This window comes from Solea solea, chromosome 12 (genome assembly GCF_958295425.1).
Source record: "Solea solea chromosome 12, fSolSol10.1, whole genome shotgun sequence".
NCBI classification, from domain to species: Eukaryota; Metazoa; Chordata; class Actinopteri; order Pleuronectiformes; family Soleidae; genus Solea; species Solea solea.
In genome coordinates, this window is record NC_081145.1 from 18,562,205 (window position 1) to 18,579,095 (window position 16,891).

The 16,891-nt window shown below is 34.1% G+C and overlaps 3 non-coding genes across 3 annotated transcripts; all 3 read right to left on the reverse strand.

Annotated features, from left to right (window-relative positions):
* Positions 1–2,420: 2,420 nt before the first annotated feature.
* On the reverse strand, positions 2,421–2,492 carry trnad-guc (transfer RNA aspartic acid (anticodon GUC)). Its single transcript has one exon. It is a non-coding gene; the product is annotated as a tRNA-Asp (tRNA).
* A 4,204-nt stretch (positions 2,493–6,696) lies between these two features.
* On the reverse strand, positions 6,697–6,768 carry trnad-guc (transfer RNA aspartic acid (anticodon GUC)). Its single transcript has one exon. It is a non-coding gene; the product is annotated as a tRNA-Asp (tRNA).
* A 4,757-nt stretch (positions 6,769–11,525) lies between these two features.
* On the reverse strand, positions 11,526–11,597 carry trnad-guc (transfer RNA aspartic acid (anticodon GUC)). Its single transcript has one exon. It is a non-coding gene; the product is annotated as a tRNA-Asp (tRNA).
* Positions 11,598–16,891: the final 5,294 nt, after the last annotated feature.

Sequence of the window (16,891 nt, forward strand, 5' to 3'; positions counted from 1 at the left end):
AATGAGTCAAAAAAGTCATAGTATAGTATGCCGTCCAAAATATGACAAAAAAGTCATAGGTTAGTATGTCGTCAAAAATCAGTCAAAAAAGTCATAGTATAGTATGTCATCAAAAATCAGTCAGAAAAGTCATAGTATAGTATGTCGTCCAAAATCAGGCAGAAAAGTCATAGTATAGTATGTCGTCCAAAATGAGTCAAAAAAGTCATACTATAGTATGTCGTCCAAAATCAGTCAAAAGAGTCAAAGTATAGTATGTCGTCCAAAATCAGTCAGAAAAGTCATAGTATAGTATGTCGTCCAAAATATGACAAAAAAGTCATAGGTTAGTATGTCGTCAAAAATCAGTCAAAAAAGTCATAGGTTAGTATGTTGTCAAAAATCAGTCAAAAAAGTCATAGTATAGTATGTAGTCCAAAATATGACAAAAAAGTCATAGTATAGTATGTCGTCCAAAATGAGTCAAAAAAAGTCATAGGTTAGTATGTCGTCAAAAATCAGTCAAAAAAGTCATAGTATAGTATGTCGTCCAAAATCAGTCAGAAAAGTCATAGTATAGTATGTAGTCCAAAATATGACAAAAAAGTCATAGTATAGTATGTCGTCCAAAATGAGTCAAAAAAGTCATAGTATAGTATGTCGTTCAAAATGAGTCAAAAGAGTCATTGTATAGTATGTTGTCCAAAATTTGAAAAAAAAGGTCATAGTATAGTATGTTGTCCAAAATGAGTCATAAAAAGTCGTAGTATACTATGTCGTCCAAAATGAGTCAAAAAAGTCATAAAATAGTAAGTCATCCAAAATATGACAAAAAAGTCATAGTATAGTATGTCGTCCAAAATATGACAAAAAAGTCATAGGTTAGTATGTTGTCAAAAATCAGTCAAAAAAGTCATAGTATAGTATGTCGTCAAAAATCAGTCAAAAAAGTCATACGTTAGTATGTCGTCCAAAATCAGTCAAAAAATTCATAGTATAGTATGTCGTCCAAAATGAGTCAAAAAAGTCATAGTATAGTATGTTGTCAAAAATCAGTCAAAAAAGTCATAGTATAGTATGTCGTCAAAAATCAGTCAAAAAAGTCATAGTATAGTATGTCGTCCAAAATATGACAAAAAAGTCATAGGTTAGTATGTCGTCAAAAATCAGTCAAAAAAATCATAGGTTAGTATGTTGTCAAAAATCAGTCAAAAAAGTCATAGTATAGTATGTCGTCAAAAATCAGTCAGAAAAGTCATAGTATAGTATGTCGTCCAAAATCAGTCAAAAAAGTCATAGTATAGTATGTCGTCCAAAAGCAGTCAAAAAAGTCATAGTATAGTATGTCGTCAAAAATCAGTCAAAAAAGTCATAGTATAGTATGTCGTCCAAAATATGACAAAAAAGTCATAGGTTAGTATGTCGTCAAAAATCAGTCAAAAAAGTCATAGGTTTGTATGTCGTCCAAAATTTGAAAAAAAAGTCATAGTATAGTATGTCGTCCAAAATCAGTCAAAAAAGTCATATTATAGTATGTCGTCAAAAATCAGTCAAAAAAGTCATAGTATAGTATGTCGTCCAAAATCAGTCAAAAAAGTCATAGGTTAGTATGTCGTCCAAAATCAGTCAAAAAATTCATAGTATAGTATGTCGTCCAAAATGAGTCCAAAAAGTCATAGTATAGTTTGTCGTCCAAAATCAGTCAAAAAAGTCATAGTATAGTATGTCGTCCAAAATCAGTCAGAAAAGTCATAGTATAGTATGTCGTCCAAAATATGACAAAAAAGTCATAGGTTAGTATGTCGTCAAAAATCAGTCAAAAAAGTCATAGGTTAGTATGTTGTCAAAAATCAGTCAAAAAAGTCATAGTATAGTATGTCGTCAAAAATCAGTCAGAAAAGTCATAGGTTAGTATGTCGTCCAAAATGAGTTAAAAAAGTCATAGTATAGTATGTCGTCCAAAATCAGTCAAAAGAGTCATAGTATAGTATGTCGTCCAAAATTTGAAAAAAAAAAGTCATAGGTTAGTATGTCGTCCAAAATGAGTCAAAAAAAGTCATACTATAGTATGTCGTCCAAAATATGACGAAAAAGTAAACGGTTGGGCGGCGTTAGCTCACTTGGTAGAGTTGCCGTCCCATGTTGTATGGAGGACGTAACCTGACTTATGTATAAATAAATAAATGTATAAGTAAATGCATAAACAAAAAAATAAAACAATTCTTTACATATCTATATGTTAATGACGTGGGAGGTTCTACAGCATGATTGGTTACAGGAGTGTGCTCGATTCGGGTCGACTACTTCTGCCTAATTGGCGGCGCTGAGTCGCATACAGGAATGTTGTTGCCTACCCCCACTCAGCACTGTTGCCATCTCCTCAGTAAGGAGTAATGTTGTATACCTACTGTTTGTTTTCTCTTCTGCAGAAAACTTTGGCACTCCCCGTCGGGGAATCGAACCCTGGTCTTCCGCGTGACAGGCGGAGATACTGTCCACTATACTAACGAGGACTGTGGCTGTTGGTATTTTGACCACATAGTCGAAGTGTTGCTTGATGTCAGCAGATAAAATCTATAAAACAATCAGAAATGGCACAAAAAAAAATTCATAGTGTAGTATGTCGTCAAAAATCAGTCAAAAAAGTCATAGGTTAGTATGTCGTCCAAAATCAGTCAAAAAAGTCATAGTATAGTATGTCGTCAAAAATCAGTTAGAAAAGTCGTAGTATAGTATGTCGTCCAAAATCAGTCAGAAAAGTCATAGTATAGTATGTCGTCCAAAATATGACAAAAAAGTCATAGGTTAGTATGTCGTCAAAAATCAGTCAAAAAAGTCATAGTATAGTATGTCGTCCAAAATGAGTCAAAAAAGTCATAGTATAGTATGTCGTCCAAAATCAGTCAGAAAAGTCATAGTATAGTATGTCGTCCAAAATATGACAAAAAAGTCATATGTTAGTATGTCGTCCAAAATCAGTCAAAAAAGTCATAGTATAGTATGTCGTCCAAAATCAGTCAAAAAAGTCATAGTATAGTATGTCGTCAAAAATCTGTCAAAAAAGTCATAGTATAGTATGTCGTCCAAAATATGACAAAAAAGTCATAGGTTAGTATGTCGTCCAAAATCAGTCAAAAAAGTCATAGTATAGTATGTCGTCCAAAATCAGTCAAAAAAGTCATAGTATAGTATGTCGTCCAAAATCTGTCAAAAAGTCATAGGTTAGTATGTTGTCAAAAATCTGTCAAAAAAGTCATAGTATAGTATGTCGTCAAAAATCAGTCCGAAAAGTCATAGTATAGTATGTCGTCCAAAATCAGTCAGAAAAGTCATAGTATAGTATGTCGTCCAAAATCAGTCAAAAAAGTCATAGTATAGTATGTCGTCAAAAATCAGTCAAAAAAGTCATAGGTTAGTATGTCGTCCAAAATCAGTCAAAAAAGTCATAGTATAGTATGTCGTCAAAAATCAGTTAGAAAAGTCGTAGTATAGTATGTCGTCCAAAATCAGTCAGAAAAGTCATAGTATAGTATGTCGTCCAAAATATGACAAAAAAGTCATAGGTTAGTATGTCGTCAAAAATCAGTCAAAAAAGTCATAGTATAGTATGTCGTCCAAAATGAGTCAAAAAAGTCATAGTATAGTATGTCGTCCAAAATCAGTCAGAAAAGTCATAGTATAGTATGTCGTCCAAAATATGACAAAAAAGTCATATGTTAGTATGTCGTCCAAAATCAGTCAAAAAAGTCATAGTATAGTATGTCGTCCAAAATCAGTCAAAAAAGTCATAGTATAGTATGTCGTCAAAAATCTGTCAAAAAAGTCATAGTATAGTATGTCGTCCAAAATATGACAAAAAAGTCATAGGTTAGTATGTCGTCCAAAATCAGTCAAAAAAGTCATAGTATAGTATGTCGTCCAAAATCAGTCAAAAAAGTCATAGTATAGTATGTCGTCCAAAATCTGTCAAAAAGTCATAGGTTAGTATGTTGTCAAAAATCTGTCAAAAAAGTCATAGTATAGTATGTCGTCAAAAATCAGTCCGAAAAGTCATAGTATAGTATGTCGTCCAAAATCAGTCAGAAAAGTCATAGTATAGTATGTCGTCCAAAATATGACAAAAAAGTCATAGGATACTATGTCGTCAAAAATCAGCAAAAAAGTCATAGTATAGTATGTCGTCCAAAATCAGTCAAAAAAGTCATACGTTAGTATGTCGTCCAAAATCAGTCAAAAAATTCATAGTATAGTATGTCGTCCAAAATGAGTCAAAAAAGTCATAGTATAGTATGTTGTCAAAAATCAGTCAAAAAAGTCATAGAATAGTATGTCGTCAAAAATCAGTCAAAAAAGTCATAGTATAGTATGTCGTCCAAAATATGACAAAAAAGTCATAGGTTAGTATGTCGTCAAAAATCAGTCAAAAAAATCATAGGTTAGTATGTTGTCAAAAATCAGTCAAAAAAGTCATAGTATAGTATGTCGTCAAAAATCAGTCAGAAAAGTCATAGTATAGTATGTCGTCCAAAATATGACAAAAAAGTCATAGTATAGTATGTCGTCCAAAATATGACAAAAAAGTCATAGGTTAGTATGTCGTCAAAAATATGACAAAAAAGTCATAGGTTAGTATGTCGTCCAAAATCAGTCAGAAAAGTCATAGTATAGTATGTCGTCCAAAATATGACAAAAAAGTCATAGGATACTATGTCGTCAAAAATCAGGCAAAAAAGTCATAGTATAGTATGTCGTCCAAAATCAGTCAAAAAAGTCATACGTTAGTATGTCGTCCAAAATCAGTCAAAAAAGACATAGGTTAGTATGTCGTCCAAAATCAGTCCAAAAAGTCATAGTATAGTATGTCGTCAAAAATCAGTCAAAAAAGTCAAAGTATAGTATGTCGTCCAAAATCAGTCAAAAAAGTCATACGTTAGTATGTCGTCCAAAATCAGTCAAAAAATTCATAGTATAGTATGTCGTCCAAAATGAGTCAAAAAAGTCATAGTATAGTATGTCGTCCAAAATCAGTCAAAAAAGTCATAGTATAGTATGTCGTCAAAAATCAGTCAGAAAAGTCATAGTATAGTATGTCGTCCAAAATATGACAAAAAAGTCATAGTATAGTATGTCGTCCAAAATATGACAAAAAAGTCATAGGTTAGTATGTCGTCAAAAATATGACAAAAAAGTCATAGGTTAGTATGTCGTCCAAAATCAGTCAGAAAAGTCATAGTATAGTATGTCGTCCAAAATATGACAAAAAAGTCATAGGATACTATGTCGTCAAAAATCAGGCAAAAAAGTCATAGTATAGTATGTCGTCCAAAATCAGTCAAAAAAGTCATACGTTAGTATGTCGTCCAAAATCAGTCAAAAAAGACATAGGTTAGTATGTCGTCCAAAATCAGTCCAAAAAGTCATAGTATAGTATGTCGTCAAAAATCAGTCAAAAAAGTCAAAGTATAGTATGTCGTCCAAAATCAGTCAAAAAAGTCATACGTTAGTATGTCGTCCAAAATCAGTCAAAAAATTCATAGTATAGTATGTCGTCCAAAATGAGTCAAAAAAGTCATAGTATAGTATGTCGTCCAAAAGCAGTCAAAAAAGTCATAGTATAGTATGTCGTCAAAAATCAGTCAAAAAAGTCATAGTATAGTATGTCGTCCAAAATATGACAAAAAAGTCATAGGTTAGTATGTCGTCAAAAATCAGTCAAAAAAGTCATAGGTTTGTATGTCGTCCAAAATTTGAAAAAAAAGTCATAGTATAGTATGTCGTCCAAAATCAGTCAAAAAAGTCATATTATAGTATGTCGTCAAAAATCAGTCAAAAAAGTCATAGTATAGTATGTCGTCCAAAATCAGTCAAAAAAGTCATAGGTTAGTATGTCGTCCAAAATCAGTCAAAAAATTCATAGTATAGTATGTCGTCCAAAATGAGTCCAAAAAGTCATAGTATAGTTTGTCGTCCAAAATCAGTCAAAAAAGTCATAGTATAGTATGTCGTCCAAAATCAGTCAGAAAAGTCATAGTATAGTATGTCGTCCAAAATATGACAAAAAAGTCATAGGTTAGTATGTCGTCAAAAATCAGTCAAAAAAGTCATAGGTTAGTATGTTGTCAAAAATCAGTCAAAAAAGTCATAGTATAGTATGTCGTCAAAAATCAGTCAGAAAAGTCATAGGTTAGTATGTCGTCCAAAATGAGTTAAAAAAGTCATAGTATAGTATGTCGTCCAAAATCAGTCAAAAGAGTCATAGTATAGTATGTCGTCCAAAATTTGAAAAAAAAAAGTCATAGGTTAGTATGTCGTCCAAAATGAGTCAAAAAAAGTCATACTATAGTATGTCGTCCAAAATATGACGAAAAAGTAAACGGTTGGGCGGCGTTAGCTCACTTGGTAGAGTTGCCGTCCCATGTTGTATGGAGGACGTAACCTGACTTATGTATAAATAAATAAATGTATAAGTAAATGCATAAACAAAAAAATAAAACAATTCTTTACATATCTATATGTTAATGACGTGGGAGGTTCTACAGCATGATTGGTTACAGGAGTGTGCTCGATTCGGGTCGACTACTTCTGCCTAATTGGCGGCGCTGAGTCGCATACAGGAATGTTGTTGCCTACCCCCACTCAGCACTGTTGCCATCTCCTCAGTAAGGAGTAATGTTGTATACCTACTGTTTGTTTTCTCTTCTGCAGAAAACTTTGGCACTCCCCGTCGGGGAATCGAACCCTGGTCTTCCGCGTGACAGGCGGAGATACTGTCCACTATACTAACGAGGACTGTGGCTGTTGGTATTTTGACCACATAGTCGAAGTGTTGCTTGATGTCAGCAGATAAAATCTATAAAACAATCAGAAATGGCACAAAAAAAAATTCATAGTGTAGTATGTCGTCAAAAATCAGTCAAAAAAGTCATAGGTTAGTATGTCGTCCAAAATCAGTCAAAAAAGTCATAGTATAGTATGTCGTCAAAAATCAGTTAGAAAAGTCGTAGTATAGTATGTCGTCCAAAATCAGTCAGAAAAGTCATAGTATAGTATGTCGTCCAAAATATGACAAAAAAGTCATAGGTTAGTATGTCGTCAAAAATCAGTCAAAAAAGTCATAGTATAGTATGTCGTCCAAAATGAGTCAAAAAAGTCATAGTATAGTATGTCGTCCAAAATCAGTCAGAAAAGTCATAGTATAGTATGTCGTCCAAAATATGACAAAAAAGTCATATGTTAGTATGTCGTCCAAAATCAGTCAAAAAAGTCATAGTATAGTATGTCGTCCAAAATCAGTCAAAAAAGTCATAGTATAGTATGTCGTCAAAAATCTGTCAAAAAAGTCATAGTATAGTATGTCGTCCAAAATATGACAAAAAAGTCATAGGTTAGTATGTCGTCCAAAATCAGTCAAAAAAGTCATAGTATAGTATGTCGTCCAAAATCAGTCAAAAAAGTCATAGTATAGTATGTCGTCCAAAATCTGTCAAAAAGTCATAGGTTAGTATGTTGTCAAAAATCTGTCAAAAAAGTCATAGTATAGTATGTCGTCAAAAATCAGTCCGAAAAGTCATAGTATAGTATGTCGTCCAAAATCAGTCAGAAAAGTCATAGTATAGTATGTCGTCCAAAATATGACAAAAAAGTCATAGGATACTATGTCGTCAAAAATCAGCAAAAAAGTCATAGTATAGTATGTCGTCCAAAATCAGTCAAAAAAGTCATACGTTAGTATGTCGTCCAAAATCAGTCAAAAAATTCATAGTATAGTATGTCGTCCAAAATGAGTCAAAAAAGTCATAGTATAGTATGTTGTCAAAAATCAGTCAAAAAAGTCATAGAATAGTATGTCGTCAAAAATCAGTCAAAAAAGTCATAGTATAGTATGTCGTCCAAAATATGACAAAAAAGTCATAGGTTAGTATGTCGTCAAAAATCAGTCAAAAAAATCATAGGTTAGTATGTTGTCAAAAATCAGTCAAAAAAGTCATAGTATAGTATGTCGTCAAAAATCAGTCAGAAAAGTCATAGTATAGTATGTCGTCCAAAATATGACAAAAAAGTCATAGTATAGTATGTCGTCCAAAATATGACAAAAAAGTCATAGGTTAGTATGTCGTCAAAAATATGACAAAAAAGTCATAGGTTAGTATGTCGTCCAAAATCAGTCAGAAAAGTCATAGTATAGTATGTCGTCCAAAATATGACAAAAAAGTCATAGGATACTATGTCGTCAAAAATCAGGCAAAAAAGTCATAGTATAGTATGTCGTCCAAAATCAGTCAAAAAAGTCATACGTTAGTATGTCGTCCAAAATCAGTCAAAAAAGACATAGGTTAGTATGTCGTCCAAAATCAGTCCAAAAAGTCATAGTATAGTATGTCGTCAAAAATCAGTCAAAAAAGTCAAAGTATAGTATGTCGTCCAAAATCAGTCAAAAAAGTCATACGTTAGTATGTCGTCCAAAATCAGTCAAAAAATTCATAGTATAGTATGTCGTCCAAAATGAGTCAAAAAAGTCATAGTATAGTATGTCGTCCAAAATCAGTCAAAAAAGTCATAGTATAGTATGTCGTCAAAAATCAGTCAGAAAAGTCATAGTATAGTATGTCGTCCAAAATATGACAAAAAAGTCATAGTATAGTATGTCGTCCAAAATATGACAAAAAAGTCATAGGTTAGTATGTCGTCAAAAATATGACAAAAAAGTCATAGGTTAGTATGTCGTCCAAAATCAGTCAGAAAAGTCATAGTATAGTATGTCGTCCAAAATATGACAAAAAAGTCATAGGATACTATGTCGTCAAAAATCAGGCAAAAAAGTCATAGTATAGTATGTCGTCCAAAATCAGTCAAAAAAGTCATACGTTAGTATGTCGTCCAAAATCAGTCAAAAAAGACATAGGTTAGTATGTCGTCCAAAATCAGTCCAAAAAGTCATAGTATAGTATGTCGTCAAAAATCAGTCAAAAAAGTCAAAGTATAGTATGTCGTCCAAAATCAGTCAAAAAAGTCATACGTTAGTATGTCGTCCAAAATCAGTCAAAAAATTCATAGTATAGTATGTCGTCCAAAATGAGTCAAAAAAGTCATAGTATAGTATGTCGTCCAAAATCAGTCAAAAAAGTCATAGTATAGTATGTCGTCCAAAATATGACAAAAAAGTCATAGGTTAGTATGTCGTCAAAAATCAGTCAAAAAAGTCATAGGTTAGTATGTTGTCAAAAATCAGTCAAAAAAGTCATAGGTTAGTATGTCGTCAAAAATCAGTCAAAAAAGTCATAGTATAGTATGTCGTCCAAAATATGACAAAAAAGTCATAGTATAGTATGTCGTCCAAAATCAGTCAGAAAAGTCATAGTATAGTATGTCGTCCAAAATATGACAAAAAAGTCATAGGTTAGTATGTCGTCCAAAATCAGTCAAAAAAGTCATAGTATAGTATGTCGTCCAAAATCAGTCAAAAAAGTCATAGTATAGTATGTCGTCAAAAATCTGTCAAAAAAGTCATAGTATAGTATGTCGTCCAAAATATGACAAAAAAGTCATAGGTTAGTATGTCGTCCAAAATCAGTCAAAAAAGTCATAGTATAGTATGTCGTCCAAAATCAGTCAAAAAAGTCATAGTATAGTATGTCGTCCAAAATCTGTCAAAAAGTCATAGGTTAGTATGTTGTCAAAAATCTGTCAAAAAAGTCATAGTATAGTATGTCGTCAAAAATCAGTCAGAAAAGTCATAGTATAGTATGTCGTCCAAAATCAGTCAGAAAAGTCATAGTATAGTATGTCGTCCAAAATATGACAAAAAAGTCATAGGATACTATGTCGTCAAAAATCAGCAAAAAAGTCATAGTATAGTATGTCGTCCAAAATCAGTCAAAAAAGTCATACGTTAGTATGTCGTCCAAAATGAGTCAAAAAATTCATAGTATAGTATGTCGTCCAAAATGAGTCAAAAAAGTCATAGTATAGTATGTCGTCAAAAATCAGTCAAAAAAGTCATAGTATAGTATGTCGTCAAAAATCAGTCAAAAAAGTCATAGTATAGTATGTCGTCCAAAATATGACAAAAAAGTCATAGTATAGTATGTCATCCAAAATATGACAAAAAAGTCATAGGTTAGTATGTCGTCCAAAATCAGTCAGAAAAGTCATAGTATAGTATGTCGTCCAAAATATGACAAAAAAGTCATAGTATAGTATGTCGTCCAAAATATGACAAAAAAGTCATAGGTTAGTATGTCGTCCAAAATCAGTCAAAAAAGTCATAGTATAGTATGTCGTCAAAAATCTGTCAAAAAAGTCATAGGTTAGTATGTCGTCAAAAATCAGTCAAAAAAGTCATAGTATAGTATGTCGTCCAAAATCAGTCAGAAAAGTCATAGTATAGTATCTCGTCCAAAATCAGTCAAAAAAGTCATAGGTTAGTATGTCGTCCAAAATGAGTTAAAAAAGTCATAGTATAGAACGCGTCCAAAATCAGTCAAAAGAGTCATAGGTTAGTATGTTGTCAAAAATCAGTCAAAAAAGTCATAGGTTAGTATGTTGTCAAAAATCAGTCAAAAAAGTCATAGTATAGTATGTCGTCAAAAATCAGTCAGAAAAGTCATAGTATAGTATGTCGTCCAAAATATGACAAAAAAGTCATAGTATAGTATGTCGTCCAAAATCAGTCAAAAAAGTCATAGGTTAGTATGTCGTCCAAAATCAGTCAAAAAAGTCATAGTATAGTATGTCGTCAAAAATCAGTCAGAAAAGTCATAGTATAGTATGTCGTCCAAAATCAGTCAGAAAAGTCATAGTATAGTATGTCGTCCAAAATCAGTCAAAAAAGTCATAGTATAGTATGTCGTCCAAAATCAGTCAAAAAAGTCATAGTATAGTATGTCGTCCAAAATATGACAAAAAAGTCATAGGTTAGTATGTCGTCAAAAATCAGTCAAAAAAGTCATAGGTTAGTATGTTGTCAAAAATCAGTCAAAAAAGTCATAGTATAGTATGTCGTCAAAAATCAGTCAGAAAAGTCATAGTATAGTATGTCGTCCAAAATATGACAAAAAAGTCATAGTATAGTATGTCGTCCAAAATATGACAAAAAAGTCATAGGTTAGTATGTCGTCGAAAATCAGTCAAAAAAGTCATAGTATAGTATGTCGTCAAAAATCTGTCAAAAAAGTCATAGCATAGTATGTCGTCCAAAATATGACGAAAAAGTAAACGGTTGGGCGGCGTTAGCTCACTTGGTAGAGTTGCCGTCCCATGTTGTATGGAGGACGTAACCTGACTTATGTATAAATAAATAAATGTATAAACAAAAAAATAAAACAATTCTTTACATATCTATATGTTAATGACGTGGGAGGTTCTACAGCATGATTGGTTACAGGAGTGTGCTCGATTCGGGTCGACTACTTCTGCCTAATTGGCGGCGCTGAGTCGCATACAGGAATGTTGTTGGCTACCCCCACTCAGCACTGTTGCCATCTCCTCAGTAAGGAGTAATGTTGTATACCTACTGTTTGTTTTCTCTTCTGCAGAAAACTTTGGCACTCCCCGTCGGGGAATCGAACCCCGGTCTTCCGCGTGACAGGCGGAGATACTGTCCACTATACTAACGAGGACTGTGGCTGTTGGTATTTTGACCACATAGTCGAGGTGTTGCTTGATGTCAGCAGATAAAATCTATAAAACAATCAGAAATGGCACAAAAAAAGTCATAGTGTAGTATGTCGTCAAAAATCAGTCAAAAAAGTCATAGGTTAGTATGTCGTCCAAAATCAGTCAAAAAAGTCATAGTATAGTATGTCGTCAAAAATCAGTCAGAAAAGTCATAGTATAGTATGTCGTCCAAAATCAGTCAGAAAAGTCATAGTATAGTATGTCGTCCAAAATATGACAAAAAAGTCATAGGTTAGTATGTCGTCCAAAATCAGTCAGAAAAGTCATAGTATAGTATGTCGTCCAAAATCAGTCAAAAAAGTCATAGTATAGTATGTCGTCCAAAATCTGTCAAAAAGTCATAGGTTAGTATGTTGTCAAAAATCAGTCAAAAAAGTCATAGGTTAGTATGTCGTCAAAAATCAGTCAGAAAAGTCATAGTATAGTATGTCGTCCAAAATATGACAAAAAAGTCATAGTATAGTATGTTGTCCAAAATATGACAAAAAAGTCATAGGTTAGTATGTCGTCCAAAATCAGTCAAAAAAGTCATAGTATAGTATGTCGTCAAAAATCAGTCAAAAAAGTCATAGTATAGTATGTCGTCCAAAATCAGTCAAAAAAGTCATAGTATAGTATGTCGTCCAAAATATGACAAAAAAGTCATAGGTTAGTATGTCGTCAAAAATATGACAAAAAAGTCATAGTATAGTATGTCGTCCAAAATATGACAAAAAAGTCATAGGTTAGTATGTCGTCAAAAATATGACAAAAAAGTCATAGGTTAGTATGTCGTCCAAAATCAGTCAGAAAAGTCATAGTATAGTATGTCGTCCAAAATATGACAAAAAAGTCATAGGATACTATGTCGTCAAAAATCAGGCAAAAAAGTCATAGTATAGTATGTCGTCCAAAATCAGTCAAAAAAGTCATACGTTAGTATGTCGTCCAAAATCAGTCAAAAAAGTCATAGGTTAGTATGTCGTCCAAAATCAGTCCAAAAAGTCATAGTATAGTATGTCGTCAAAAATCAGTCAAAAAAGTCAAAGTATAGTATGTCGTCCAAAATCAGTCAAAAAAGTCTTAGGTTAGTATGTCGTCCAAAATGAGTCAAAAAAGTCTTAGGTTAGTATGTCGTCCAAAATGAGTCAAAAAAGTCATAGTATAGTATGTCGTCCAAAATATGACAAAAAAGTCATAGGTTAGTATGTCGTCAAAAATCAGTCAAAAAAGTCATAGGTTAGTATGTTGTCAAAAATCAGTCAAAAAAGTCATAGTATAGTATGTCGTCCAAAATATGACAAAAAAGTCATAGGTTAGTATGTCGTCAAAAATCAGTCAAAAAAGTCATAGTATAGTATGTCGTCAAAAATCAGTCAAAAAAGTCATAGTATAGTATGTCGTCCAAAATATGACAAAAAAGTCATAGGTTAGTATGTCGTCCAAAATCAGTCAAAAAAGTCATAGTATAGTATGTCGTCAAAAATCAGTCAAAAAAGTCATAGCATAGTTTGTCGTCCAAAATTTTTGATACTATACAGAGATGGCACAAAAAAGTCATAGTATAGTATGTCGTCCAAAATATGACAAAAAGTCATGGTATAGTATGTCGTCCAAAATGAGTCAAAAAAGTCATAGTATAGTATGTCGTCCAAAATTTGAAAAAAAAGTTATAGTATAGTATGTTGTCCAAAATGAGTCAAAAAAGTCATAGTATAGTATGTCGTCCAAAATATGACAAAAAAGTCATAGAATAGTAAGTCGTCCAAAATGAGTCAAAAAAGTCATAGTATAGTATGTTGTCAAAAAAGTCATAGAATAGTATGTCGTCCAAAATATGACAAAAAAGTCATAGTGTAGTATGTCGTCCAAAATCAGTCAAAAAAGTCATAGGTTAGTATGTCGTCCAAAATCAGTCAAAAAAGTCATAGTATAGTATGTCGTCAAAAATCAGTCAAAAAAGTCATAGCATAGTTTGTCGTCCAAAATTTTTGATACTATACAGAGATGGCACAAAAAAGTCATAGTATAGTATGTCGTCCAAAATATGACAAAAAGTCATGGTATAGTATGTCGTCCAAAATGAGTCAAAAAAGTCATAGTATAGTATGTTGTCCAAAATTTGAAAAAAAAGTTATAGTATAGTATGTTGTCCAAAATGAGTCAAAAAAGTCATAGTATAGTATGACGTCCAAAATGTGACAAAAAAGTCATAGGTTAGTATGTCGTCCAAAATATGACAAAAAAGTCATAGTATAGTATGTTGTCCAAAATGAGTCAAAAAAGTCATAGTAAAGTATGTCGTCCAAAATCAGTCAAAAAAGGCATAGGTTAGTATGTCGTCCAAAATGAGTCAAAAAAGTCATAGTATAGTATGTCGTCAAAAATCAGTCAAAAAAGTCATAGTATAGTATGTCGTCCAAAATGAGTCAAAAAAGTCATAGAATAGTATGTCGTCCAAAATATGACAAAAAAGTCATAGTGTAGTATGTCGTCCAAAATATGATAAAAAAGTATGACATATGTCATGAGAGGACGTGAAATTCCTTTTGTCTGGACTTTGATAAGACAGCAGAGCAGCGGGTGTTAGTCTGTGGTCACAAAAAGCAGCCGTTTTACTGTGATGATGATCATGATACAGGAGCGTACAGGTAATTCTACCCTTGGCATCATTTTCTCAATGACTTGGCCTTTCACCTGGTATAGACCAGCTCTGCTGACTCGTGCTTCCCTTAAGCCTGCTGTGCTCAGCTATTTCTTTCTGTGCAATTAAGAAGGATGCTGGTAAACAATGCTCTGGTCAGAGGCCAGCTCCAAACTTGGCTCAGTCATAAATCAGACGGTTTTAACTGAAAAATGAATAGCTTCATCTGCTGGCAGCAGCACAACTCAGTCCATGGGGGTGGAAGTCCCCCCCCCTCCAAAGAAACACTTGTGTTTTATATTTGCGCCTTGCCACACATTCTTTTGTGTTCATGGGGGAGGAAGAGGATGAGACGGCGAAGTTTTGAAGTCTTTTTGTCTTGTCACGTAAAGCATTCCTCACAGATAGAGTAGGGCCATGTGGACAACCAGTCACCTTTCACCACAGCTTTATTACAGTTCATATTGAGTTGAATTAAAAAATAAATTCTGTGCGTGTGTGTCCACAGCAGGTGTTGTCTCTTTGGCAGAGTGTGTGTGTGTATATGAATATAATCCACAACTGAATGCAACACTATAGTGCCAGGTTAGTGCATGTGTTTGTTTGTGTTTGCCTTGAATGCTTCAGAAATAGTAAAAAAATAAATAAAAACAAAGTGTGTGTGTGCATGGACTTTTACATGTATCCATGGTAACCTCTAATTCATAAAGGTTAAATATACAAATGGGAGGTCGGAGCGGCACGTGGCTCACCTTTAGTTTGGCTGTTTATGTTGTCAGAAGATATTTATATCTGGACTGAACAATTGAGGAAAGATGGGTTCGATTTCCCCACCGTGGCCTCGGGCTCGGCCTTCCTGTGGGTGCAGAGTCAACCTCAGTCAGATGCGCTGATTGGAGCCAGATCCTTTGTCCCAAATTCCGCCGTGCACCCTTGAACCTCACGAAATCTCTAAACTAAAACCTTCAGTTATTGCTGTAAATCCCACGTTTACACAAACTCAACTCTAATGTGATGTTGTGAAATGTGCTGGTGAACGAGAGGGATGACATTCAGGTGAAGTAAGGTTGAAGGTGAAATTCCACCAGTGAGGCAAAGGCGCTCTTAACCTTAATAGTCGATGTAGTGGGTGTGAAGTGGAATGCTGTTGTTAATTCCTGACTTTCTGTACCCTCTTTTGGTGTTTTTCATTTTTATGAGGTGCACAAGGACATCTGTTTGTGTCGTTCACTCTAACAGGAATTCTCTCGGGACCTTTTAATCTCCCATCCAGATCTATAATGTGAAGATGCAGTGATATGCTATTTTTGTCTACTCTCTGGCCAGATGCTTCCCTGAACTCTGAATGTGGCTGTATCATTCCCCCGGGGTCTATGAATTGTCATATGCGATACTACAAAGGAAGGTATACATTCTGCTGTCCCAAGAGAACCCCTGTGCTTCGTAAACCCCCATAAGCCTGTGCTCTTGAGAGCCACATTTGCTGTAAATGCCCAGAATTCCTGAAACTTTTAAACTCTATATATTTTAATTCCTCACATGTCTTTAGACACTTTGCATCTCAGATGCTCTGGTACTCTTGGGGGCAGTGAGACCCCATAACCCCACCTTATTCTTATCCTTTCTCTTCCAAACCAGCCCCTCTGAACTGCAGCTCACACACACATACACACCCCCTGCGATGGATTCCAGATCAGGAATTTAATGCATTTCTGTTTCACATCACCTCCCAGGAATGCGGCACGCGTGCCACAAGCCTCATAACCTCAGGCTGATGAGTGTGAGGATGTTTAAAAGAGAGAAGGATGATGGGATACAGACGCTGCTGGGGGTTATTGGGGCTGCGGGGGGGGTTGAAAGAGCGCATCCGGTGCAGCGCTTGGCGCTAATGACAGGCCATCTTGTTGCATAAAGCCATGTTAGTGCAGCTGTGGTATGTGCTGAGCGCATCTGGACCACAGATTTTTGGGAATGTATTTAGTGTGTGTTTGTTTGGTCTGTCCCGTCTCACTCAAATTAACGACTGTTGCACGATACGAGGGAGGATGGAGTGAATTAACGTAGTTGGGGATCTTTTGAGGGGGAGATGCTCTTAAAGTGGAGATTTTACAAGCTGGTCTGTTTTGCATAACATTCAGATGCTGTTTCTCTTTTCTCATTTACACATATTTTATCTTGTCAGCATTAGATGCTCCCCGTCAGGGTGTTTTTGTGCTGTGGTCAATTCACCGGTTCACTGTCTCAACTTTGTCCCAGGAACATTTTTAAATAGCAGCTTTGTTTCTTGTGATTTACAGTCAGAAGAGGCTCTCAGTAACAGCATCCTGGGCTTCTTTTTCTCTCTGCTGTGATCTACTATTGAAGCAGGACAATACAATTCTAAATCACTTTAAAACAAGCAAATAAAATGATCCGAATGTGTAATAATATTTGTCAGAGCAGCAAACAAAAAATTACAAAGGTAATGTCATTAAACTGCTAAATAATGCCAAATATTTACAGCTCAGTGAAACTATACAAAACATGGGAAAAGCTATTTGAGTGCTTTAGTATAAAGACATATTTCACTGTATTTTATTTATTAAAATTCCTGTTTGATCACATGTTTTGGCA